The following is an 11816-nucleotide window of genomic DNA, read 5'->3' on the forward strand; positions in this document are numbered from 1 at the left end:
AGATCAAGGGTCAACCGACTTGCACCATAGAAGTAATATCGCCAAACCGCACAACTGTGTGCCAGCCACGTGATATTCATTCTTATCAGGAAGTCAAAAACTTTAATTCTAGTTTTAAAATTACAGTCTGCTTATGGAAATCCAGCTGAATTGCGCAATCGAACGGATGCGTAATCGATTCACAACACAATCGATTATCAGGTTTCAGCATCGATTTTCAGACAGTGTTACCGTATACGTGATATGCATCAAAATTAATTCCCGAAAAAGAAATAATTTTAAATGTGAGCTAAGTTTGCTTTCTTCCGAATCTTCGAAAGGATGTACTTGCGCGACGACTGCATTCGTTAGATTCTCTTGGTGCCGCGAGTGTACTTGCTTGCAATGTTTACATGGCAAGTACTATCTGTCTAGATGTTCGAAGGAAATTGAGGATATGTGACAGAGGGAGTGAAAGAAGACACTGTAAATCGACCAGAATTAATGTTTTAATTTTTTACTAATGAAAATCGTTTGAGAAATTTATTTGCCTACCTTGCCATTGTTCCCCTTTTCATTTACTTATCTTGTTACTCCTCCTATGTCTACAAATTTCGAATCTGAAAAAATACAAATAAAATAAAACCTGCGAAATGCAACTGAGAATCTACCACAGGTTCTCTGCTCCCCAGCCAGATGCCTTGATCGCTACACCAGCGGCGCTTTCGTGGAACTGCTCTTACCTTTTGGATACACAAGTGACAGTCGAAAAAATTTCTTTCCTCGATTTCTATGGAAATATGCGTTTGCGGCCCTTGCGTGTTGAAGAAAAATACTTAGGTTTTAATTATCTATCGATCCAGTCAATCCTGAGTCGATTGCGAATCATTAATTTTAGGGTTAGTATTCTCAAAAATAATTATAAAAATCGTTGTGTAAGAGTATACGAGCGTCGATTTTTTATATTTTCCCACTTTTTGCTTTTCAATCGTTAAAATTGTTGGAGGGCTGTACGGGTATGATATTGTAACGCGTAACAATATCATTTTTGTTACGAAATATTTTAATTAGACCATAAATGGTTATTAGCATAACGCTAAATAAGTGTACGTTACACACTGGGAGAAAGTTGACTCATATAAGCAAAAATAATCTCAACATTAGTTTAAGCTTTAATGAACATCAATTACAAGGGCTCAGTTCTTATGGGACAAACCCTCACAAATGTGGCTCTGAACCGAACCAGTCTTCTTCGAAGGTTTCCCTGATCGGAGACTATTGCTTCCTGTTCGTTACTGAATGTTCTCGGAAAAACGTATTTCCCAAAATGGATTTCGTACACTCTTCTTTGTTTTCCGCTAAAGCTATGCCTGTTTCACGTAATTTAGTTCTGGAACTGAATATTTCTCACTCGCTTCCCTGATTATCATTCCAAGAAATCTCTTGTGTGCTACGGTATCCTTCGCGTTGTTTGCATCCCATACTTCTCAGTATTTGCCAGTTAAAGAAAGATGAGGCGTACAAATTTACGTTTTTACGGTATAGGCTTTTTTCAATATCGTCTGAAATTGCTTTGTCCGCTACACTGGAGCGTATCGCTGTCTGGTACTTTAAGATTCCCACTGCAATTACGTGAGCTAAACATTGTCGCCGCCTACGATATAGAGTGTAATATCAGTTGTATCTAAATATACAATAAAACTTGCAAGCAAGACAGAACACTCCGTTCGTGCACCGGAAAACTCACTGCAAAGAAATATCTCGCTGCCACTCTGAAACGCACAGTTGTTTCGAGTCAGACTCGCGTCAAATTTCCTGTTCCTTCGTAGTTCACACCCTAACGGTGCTTTAGGTGCTTCCGCTAGTGGTAGAGTTCAGAAACAGTTGTTGTCCGATACGATCCGCTGACAGATGCTGTTCCGACCTTCCCCTGCTCGGCGCAAACATACGCCGTCCGTGCTGCCGCAGGTGCTAAACTGGCAGTGAATCGTCTCACAAGACTGGACGGCTGTCAGAGTGCTGCTTGCCGCCGTTTCGTTGTACAAGGTAAGGTAAGGTAAGGTAGGTGAGGTAACTTAGTGAAACTGCTCGTACGGGTGGGCGCTATGGAACGATCTTCAGGGGAAATACTGAGGCGCAAATGACAGAACTTGGAGATCAGAGGGATTTTAGGGATGGGTGACACTATGGGTATTATTTGTTTCTTTTTGCCCAACTGACAACAAAAGTTAAATGTGAAAAAAATAAAACTACATTCAGTTTTTATACGACGCATCTTAGAAGAACCTACGCTTATAGAATTTGCATTAGGGAAGAAGAACCTACGCTTATAGAATTTGCGTTAGGGAAGGCTTTTAGACATTGTTGACTGGACTACACTCTTTGAAACATTGAAAGTACCAGTGTTAATAGACAGAGAGCTAGAAGTTATCTACAAGTTCGTATTACTTCAGTGGGACATAATGTGCCTCATCAACCATTAAATGGCGAATCATATTTGTTTCGCCTTTATGTATATTTTCGAGCGTTTGGGTGAAGAGCGGAATGTTGTACCGCTGGCAGACCCAGCCACCTCCCTCCTCCCCCCCCCCCCCCTCCACCTTCCCCCGCAATATGGGTCGACGGGGATCAGAGTGTCGCTAGAAGAGCCGAAGGACATGAAAGAGAAGCAGTAGTTGAGAATGGAGTGAGACATGGTTGTACCTATTCGCAGTTTTACTCGATCTATACACAGAAGAAGCAGTGAAAGAAACAATGCAGCAGCTGGGAGAAGGGATTAAAGTTGAGGGAGAAGAAACAAAACCCTTGAGGTTTATCGGTGACACTGTAATTCTGTCAGAGATGCCACAGAATTGGAAGAGCCTTTTAACGGAATAGACACTGTCTTGAAAAGAGACTAGAGATGAACATGAAACAATGATTTGGAACACAGTGAAATTAAATTGGACGGTTCTGAGGGAATTACATTTGAAAATGAGGTACTAAAAATAGTAGACGGATTTTGCTATTTGGGCAGAAAAATAATTGATGATGGCCCAAGTAGAGAGGATATAAAATGCAGTCAGGCAATAGCAGAAAAATCATTTCTTCAAAAAGAGAGGACTGAATTAAAATGTTTTCTGAATGTATTTTACTGGGTCGTAGCTTTCGGCGGAAGTGAAACTTGGACAAAAAGCAGTTCAGACAAGAAGAGAATGCAGTCGAATTGGGGAAAAAAGTCTTTTATGGTACAACATGACAAAAGAAGGTATTAGTTGATAGGACACATTCTGAGACACCTAGGAATAGAAAGTTTGGTAATGTACCGAAATGGGTGGGGTGGGGTGGCGGCGGGGTGGGGGGGGGGGGGGGAGGGGGAGGGGGTTAAAATCGTAGAGATAGACGTAGTCATGAATACAGTGAGCAGATACTGTTGGATATAGTTTACAGTAGTTATTCTGAGATGAAGAGGTTTACTCAGTATAGACTGGCGTGTGGAGCTGCATCAAACCAATCTCCGGACTGAAGACCGTAGCAAAAGTAGACCTAAAAATTGTATGGAAGTATGCCAGTACCTGTATGCTGACGGTGCTTATGATAAGCGATGTAAATTGAAATTACAAGAATGCCGTGGTGTGGTGATATAAAAATGACTACAATTAAGACATGAGTACGGTTTTCACATCACTTCAGTAAAAATGACTTCAGGCAATGTTGTTGAGTGAGCCAATATTATTGCTATAGGGCCTAAATGGTTTATTCAAAACAAGTACTCATTTTCATCCATTAGGTACTCATGACAAAATACAACCTGCTTTACAGTTTTAAGCCACATGCGTACATTACCTTTCTGTATAACTTGTGCGTTCACATTACAAACGTCTGATGGTGAGACGGTACGTACTGCCAGACAACAGAGCTAGTCCAAGTGTAATTTATTGTTGCGCTTTCTCCTGAGTGTTGAGTACTCGACAAGTTAACCATCTATGGCATTCCCTTCGTCATCCAGACTGAAACCCGGAACAAGTGATTTAGAATCATGGAAACGATGCAGCTAATTTTGCTGTTATTTCTCCGCCGTCGTAACGTGAGACGAAAAGCGAAACAGAAAAGTATGTTCTGTTTACAGGGACGAGAAGTATCTTGACGACCGATGAAACTTAATAAGGTGGTACGTACTGAAACCATGAGTCGTCTTTACCAGTTACGCTCCGTTCGCCAGAAGAGGGCTCCACGGCAAACTGATAGACGGATAACGCTATCATTCCCGGCGGGGTCAGGGATTTTCTCTGCCTCGTGATGACTGGGTGTTGTGTGCTGTCCTTAGGTTAGTTAGGTTTAAGTAGTTCTAAGTTCTAGGGGACTGATGACCATAGACGTTAAGTCCCATAGTGCTCAGAGCCATTTGAACCATTTTGAACCATAACGCTATCGTGAGCAGCACGCTGCAGAATGTATTTATTGTTCTGGTGCTGCATTACATATTCCTGTACCACACTCGCTGTTGTGTAACATTCTCGTATTCTGTGGCCTCGCCAAATAGGAAGCCATCCGTGCGTTTTGCCTAACTAGAGTTCCACCCATTTCAGTAATTCCTGTCATTCTGAAATTAATAACTGTTTTCCACGCAAAATAGCGCGAACTATGCACCACGCGATGCGTGATGTTTACGCCGCTCACGACCGATTCTGATGTAAAGATCCGGCTGGAGCGCGTGCTTTCCTGGCACAAAAAATAACCATTTTGCTTCAAAAGTTGTTTCTGTATCTCGGGGATTAATTATACTTCGGAAACTTCTTGGTCTTTGTTTGATGAGTCCCTTGTCATTATTCTTGCAGATGAACAGAGATAACGTAACAAGGCAAAAGTTATTTAAGATGAAAACGCTAGATGTAACACAAACTAAAGACAACAGGAGTACATAGAGCAGAAAGTGGCAAAACTACGGTAAGTAAATACTCATTTAAAAATATACTGATGAAACGTTAAGTGCGTGTTGTAAAATGTTCACGTAGAAGTTCACAGCAGGACTGTATTGATCAAAAAACTACAGTTCCACCAGAGCACAGATGTGAAGATTGTAGCATACAATATCGTAATTGCTGCCAATAAATAATAAATATATGACAAAACATTTGTAAATGTTTGTCACAGAAGTTTTTAACATACATAGTTACTCAATCTTCGGGGTTCATACAAAATTACTGTGTGTGTGGACAGAAAGTAATACCCATCTGTCTTCGTGAATTGTGACTCCATAAAGCGTACATTTAAAATACGCAGGGCTTTCAGAAAGTACGCTGCACATATCCCACTCTAAGACCATTACCCATAGGAGTGACGCATTGTCAGAAAAAAGTAAAGATTCCTGGTTTCGTCAGAATTTCATGACGAATCTGGATGCAATGTCCACCCAGTCCTGGTGAAGTGGTGCCAACAGATTGACCAGGGCTGCACAGATGTGGGTGATGCTTCGAGATGAAGAGGATGGCACAAGTGAGGAAGTCGCGGCAGTCAGAAAACTGAGGACTCGGAAAATCGTCACTATGAGGCTAGCGTGTTTTCCAGTGCTACATTACTTTTATTTCTTCGCCGTACGTTGGATGTGACAACACTTCTGCAGACATAATTGTGGTGCATTTTCTACTTCTGATGGGTCAACAGCTGATGTGAAAACAGTAAATTTTCCAAGCGAAATAAATCGCTAGAAAGAAATGAAGGTGAGATAAAGAGGAGTATGGGGACAAGAAGACAGCTTATAAATGCCAAACAAACCGTCCAATGAGGCTTAAAATCTCCAGTAATGACGTGTGAGCATTTCAGATGAAGTAACTAAGAAGTACACTTAATCTCAACGGTAAGAGAAGTTATTCAAAGTGCCTGAAGGCATGGCGCACTTACTTTGAAGATATAACCGAGAAGAAAGCAACTCGGGGTACTTTACATCCTTCAACAAAAAAAGAAAAAAAAGGAGAAGGAAGAAGAAAGGAGCGTAAACGAACCATGAAACTCTGCCGGTGAATTACCTCTGATATTTTCAGTTCATTAGAGACGGTTAAAAACATTTACTTTCCATAAATAACGTAAATTTTCAGAGTAACCCTCCCTCATAAGATTCCTCCTGAGGTCCAGTGTGATTCTCTCTCTCTCTCTCTCTCTCTCTCTCTCTCTCTCTCCCTCTCTGTCTCTCTCTCTCTCTCTCTCTCTCTCTCTCTCTCTCTCTCTCTCTCTCTCTCCCTCTCTGTCTCTCTCTCTCCTCCCCCCCCCCACTCTCATACTGTTTTTCAAAGAACAAAAAAGTCTGGAAAAAGTTTTAGAAAATATTTCTGTCATAATCCTAAACACATACGTCAGTGATCAAAAATATGTTAAACGAAACATATATTGGAGACTTGAAGGTTCAGAAGAATGAAAAAGTGCTAGAAAACGCGCTTTTGCTAATTAAGGGCGTAAAAGGTGCTGACGCTGATTGTTTTTACGTTATCATGTCTTTTCATAAGTTATCTACAGTCATTCAAATATGGAACAAATTGTAAAAAAAATATTTCAAATGGCTCTGAGCACTATGGGACTCAACTGCTGTGGTCATTAGTCCCCTAGAACTTAGAACTACTTAAACCTAACTAACCTAAGGACATCACACACATCCATGCCCGAGGCAGGATTCGAACCTGCGACCGTAGCAGTCGCACGGTTCCGGACTGCGCGCCTAGAACCGCGAGACCACCGCGGCCGGCGAACAAATTGTAGATACAGCATCTAAAAACCCTATGTCTAGCGGTGACCTTTGTTTGATGAGATTACTTTCAAATCTTGCATCGTTTAGCCCTTGCTGAAGGAGTCTACTAAATTCTGATATACTCGGCGTGGAATCTGCTAAAATTTTGTTCAACAGCTATGCAACGAACTTTACTTTGACTGCAAGATAATTGTAGTCATAAAATGCTGCTGAAAGTCATGGCATAACTCCTGATATCGTGTCGGACCTCCTCGTGCTGGACAAGTCGCTGGATGTCCGCTCCAGTAAAACTGAACCATGCTGTCTCCACAGTCGTCAACAACTGTGAAAGTGTTGGCAGTGCAATGCTTTTGGCACCAACAGACCTCTCGATTATGTCCCATAAATATTTGATCGGATTCACGTTGGCGATCTGGATGGGCAAATCATTAACTCTAATTGTCCAGAATGTTCTTCAAACCAGTCGCGAACATTTGTGGCCGAGTGACATGGCGCATCGACGTCCATAAAAATTTCATCTTTGATCGGGAAAATGAGGTCGAATGGCTGCAGATGGTCTCCAAGTAGCCGAACATTAACCATTTCCAGTCAATGATAGGTTCAGTTGGACAAGCGTACCCAGTCGATTCCATGTAAACACAGTACACGCCAGTATCGAGAGACCACCCTCTTGCACAGTGCCTTGTTGACAACGTGGATCCACGGCTTCATGGGGTCTGCGACACTCCCGAACGCTGCCGCCAGCTCTTAACAGCTGAAATCGGAAGTCATCTAACCAGGCCACGGTTTTCCAGTCGTCTGGGGTCTAACAGATATGGGTATGAGTCGAGGAGAGGCGGTGCAGGCGAAGTCGTGCTGTCAGCAAAGTCACTCGCGTCGGTCGTGTGCTGCCATAGTCCATTAACGCCAAATTTCACTGCCCTGTCCTAACGGATACGTTTGTCGTACGTCCCACATTGATTTCTGAGGCTATTTCTCGCAGTGTAGCTTGTCTGCCTCTGCTCTCGGTCGTTAGGCCGGTATTGCGCTATCAAACTTCTTTGTCAAAGATTTGATCAAAGAGGTGATCAAATATACCGTCAAATATATTTGACAAAGATCTTTGACGTAGCGCTAGAAGGGGTATTATTCTGTCACATTTTTCGTCAAAGTTCAAGATGGCTGACAACAACAACAACTTGATATTAACCGCAACAATTGCATGTACCACAATTGCACTGTGTGCACATGCGGAAGAGAAGCGGGGGAATAAAAGGAAACGTGGCTGGGTGAAGCTGTGGGTTTTACGACAACACGATAAAAGCATTCCACAAAACTTGGTACGTGAGATTATAGTGGAGGACGTCAAGTTGTACATCAATTACTGAAGAATGGATGAGCGTACATTTCTGTATGTGCTCAATGAAGTGTATCCTCATATCACAAAGCACAATATTCACTTAAGAACTGCTACTTCTGCAGAAGACAGAGTCACTGTAACAGTCCGATTTCTTGCTACAGGAGAGAGTTAGATTAGGTTACGTTAGGTCTACAATCTTCTTAATCTATTTTTGTATTAAGGGTGCCTCACGTTGTAAAGCGCCTCATCAGCTTTTATACATCTCCATTAATATTGTAGTTGTCAATACACACCAGTTGTATTTACCGGCAATGTTTATAAAAAAACACTACAGATGACAGAATGCTGCAGCGATGCTAGCGCTCCATGTGGAAACATGTCACATTGCAGTGAACAGAAGACAAGCGACTTCTTTGATCAAATACACAGTGAGGACCTAGATTTGATCAAGTATTTGACGACATTTGACAAAGTTCCCTATTACACCATCAAATTTCTTTGGCAAAGATATTTGTCAAAGATATTGAACAAAGAAATTTGATAGTGTAATACTGGCCTTAACTGAAGGCAGTCGGCCACTGCGTTGTCTGTGGTGAGAGGTATTGCGTGAAATTTCGTATTCGTGGCACTCTCTTCACACTTTGGGTCTCTGAATATTGAAATTCCTAACGATTTCCGAATTGGATCGTGTCAGGTGTCTAGCTCCAACTACCATTCCACGTTCAAAGTCTGTTAATTCTCATCACGTGGTCACTATCATAGCGAAAAGCTTTTCACGTGGTTCGCGTAAGTACAAATGACAGATACGCCAGTACACTGCCCTTTCATACCTGTGTACGCGATACTAGCGCCATCTGTATGTGTGCATATCCCTATCCCATGACTTCTGACACCTCATTGTAAGTGGGACGTAAACATGTACATAAATACTCCGCAAGCTATCGCCCAGTGTATAGTAAAAAGCACAATGTACCACTACTAGTACTCCACTGTTCTGTTTCACCTGCACCAGTATATCTCCGTATGAGCCCTAACCACCCTTATTTTGTCCATACGCTACTTGTTAGAGACACTGGGGGCATTGGAAGCGTTCTGCAGCCTGTCGCAAATGCTGTTTTTATTAAGTACTTTAGTAGTATTTCCCGAAAAAATGTGTTCTTCCCTGCAAGGATTCCTCTAAGCTGAAGAATGTTGATGGAAATAAGGTGCGCCGTGCGTAAATCTCCTTATAGACAAATGATATTCCCCTCACTTTGTGTGTCCGCATTTCTTCCCCTGTTTAGAACAGAAAGCGCAACAGTCTTCGTTTTCTCTGGTATTATTATTAAATCAAAGTGTGGCTTCACCGTTTGTAATTGACTTCTTCGATACATCAATATCCAAAGTGCGATGGACGAAAAGTTCGAACTTTGCCCACAGTACCTCAACGTACAACACATTCAAATTAAATGATGTCGTATTGTCAGGCGGTACTAACGACTGTTTATCAGTTCTATCAAGGATTAAAGTTCTGTTAAGCTTCCCAGTGAATTTATATACTCCAATAAGCAATGTGGCTGTGACGACATTGTGGTCGTTGGTCCCTGCCTCAGCTGACACCGACGTTAAGGTCAGCATTCCCGTGACACTCGTGTACAGATAGAACCGACCAGAAAAAATGTAGCAGCAAGTCTCTAAGTTGCTTCAACTTCTTTCTTTGATACGACTTGTTCGCTATCCGAAACACTCGAGAAGTACTCGAGACTGGGTTACACAAATGTTTTGCAATCGGCCTCTTTTCCAGAACTCTCCCAAAAAGCAGTACTCGGCCTTCCGCCTTCGCTACAACTAGCCTTATGTGCTCATTTAATTTCATGTCGTCCTTTTTGCGACCACGAAGTATAAAATACACTCCTGGAAATGGAAAAAAGAACACAATGACACCGGTGTGTCAGACCCACCATACTTGCTCCGGACACTGCGAGAGGGCTGTACAAGCAATGATCACACGCACGGCACAGCGGACACACCAGCAACCGTGGTGTTGGCCGTCGAATGGCGCTAGCTGCGCAGCATTTGTGCACCGCCACCGTCAGTGTCAGCCAGTTTGCCGTGGCATACGGAGCTCCATCGCAGTCTTTAACACTGGTAGCATGCCGCGACAGCGTGGACGTGAACCGTATGTGCAGTTGACGGACTTTGAGCGAGGGCATATAGTGGGCATGCGGGAGGCCGGGTGGACGTACCGCCGAATTGCTCAACACGTGGGGCGTGAGGTCTCCACAGTACATCGATGTTGTCGCCAGTGGTCGGCGGAAGGTGCACGTGCCCGTCGACCTGGGACCGGACCGCAGCGACGCACGGATGCACGCAAAGACCGTAGGATCCTACGCAGTGCCGTAGGGGACCGCACCGCCACTTCCCAGCAAATTAGGGACACTGTTGCTCCTGGGGTATCGGCGAGGACCATTCGCAACCGACTCCATGAAGCTGGGCTACGGTCCCGCACACCGTTAAGCCGTCTTCCGCTCACGCCCCAACAACGTGCAGCCCGCCTCCAGTGGTGTCGCGACAGGCGTGAATGGAGGGCCGAATGGAGACGTGTCGTCTTCAGCGATGAGAGTCGCTTCTGCCTTGGTGCCAATGATGGTCGTATGCGTGTTTGGCGCTGTGCAGGTGAGCGCCACAATCAGGACTGCATACGACCGAGGCACACAGGGCCAACACCCGGCATCATGGTGTGGGGAGCGATCTCCTACACTGGCCGTACACCTCTGGTGATCGTCGAGGGGACACTGAATAGTGCACGGTACATCCAAACCGTCATCGAACCCATCGTTCTACCATTCCTAGACCGGCACAAGGGAACTTGCTGTTCCAACAGGACAATGCACGTCCGCATGTATCCCGTGCCACCAAACGTGCTCTAGAAGGTGCAAGTCAACTACCCTGGCCAGCATGATCTCCGGATCTGTCCCCCATTGAGCATGTTTGGGACTTGATGAAGCGTCGTCTCACGCGGTCTGCACGTCCAGCACGAACGCTGGTCCAACTGAGGCGTCAGGTGGAAATGGCATGGCAAGCCGTTCCACAGGACTACATCCAGCATCTCTACGATCGTCTCCATGGGAGAATAGCAGCCTGCATTGCTGCGAAAGGTGGATATACACTGTACTAGTGCCGACATTGTGCATGCTCTGTTGCCTGTGTCTATGTGCCTGTGGTTCTGTCAGTGTGATCATGTGATGTTTCTGACCCCAGGAATGTGTCAATAAAGTTTCCCCTTCCTGGGACAATGAATTCATGGTGTTCTTATTTCAATTTCCAGGAGTGTATTTCTGTCATGTGGGGAATGTCGAAACAGTTGCTGAAGATAGTCTTTAGAGAACAGTTTCGGAAGTGGTTGACAACACTACCTATTCGTTCCTCCAGCAGTGAATGCATCGACACCCCAGTGTGTATAGGATATAATCTCCCTACTCCCTACATCCGGCTAAATGTTTGGTGGTCTGAGTCGACCGTGCTGTTTTTGAAACCGATTTCAACAGGATGGCTGGTGTTTACTAAAACCTTCTGGCGGTGAAACTGGTGTAAGTGTTGGCAGCACCTTAAAGCAAGTACTATGAGTTATAGAAGTAAATGGCCAATCGAAGACCCTACATTCTGCTGTGGAGGCTGTTTGGCCAAAAGACCTGCATATTAAAATGATTTCGTGAAGTGGGTTTGGCAGGTCGAAAAATTGCAGTTTGCCGGCAGCCCTTGCGAAGACAGTGAGTCATGAGCCCTGTGTGCGGAGCTACG

This window comes from Schistocerca gregaria, chromosome 6, assembly GCF_023897955.1.
Source record: "Schistocerca gregaria isolate iqSchGreg1 chromosome 6, iqSchGreg1.2, whole genome shotgun sequence".
Classification (NCBI taxonomy): Eukaryota; Metazoa; Arthropoda; class Insecta; order Orthoptera; family Acrididae; genus Schistocerca; species Schistocerca gregaria.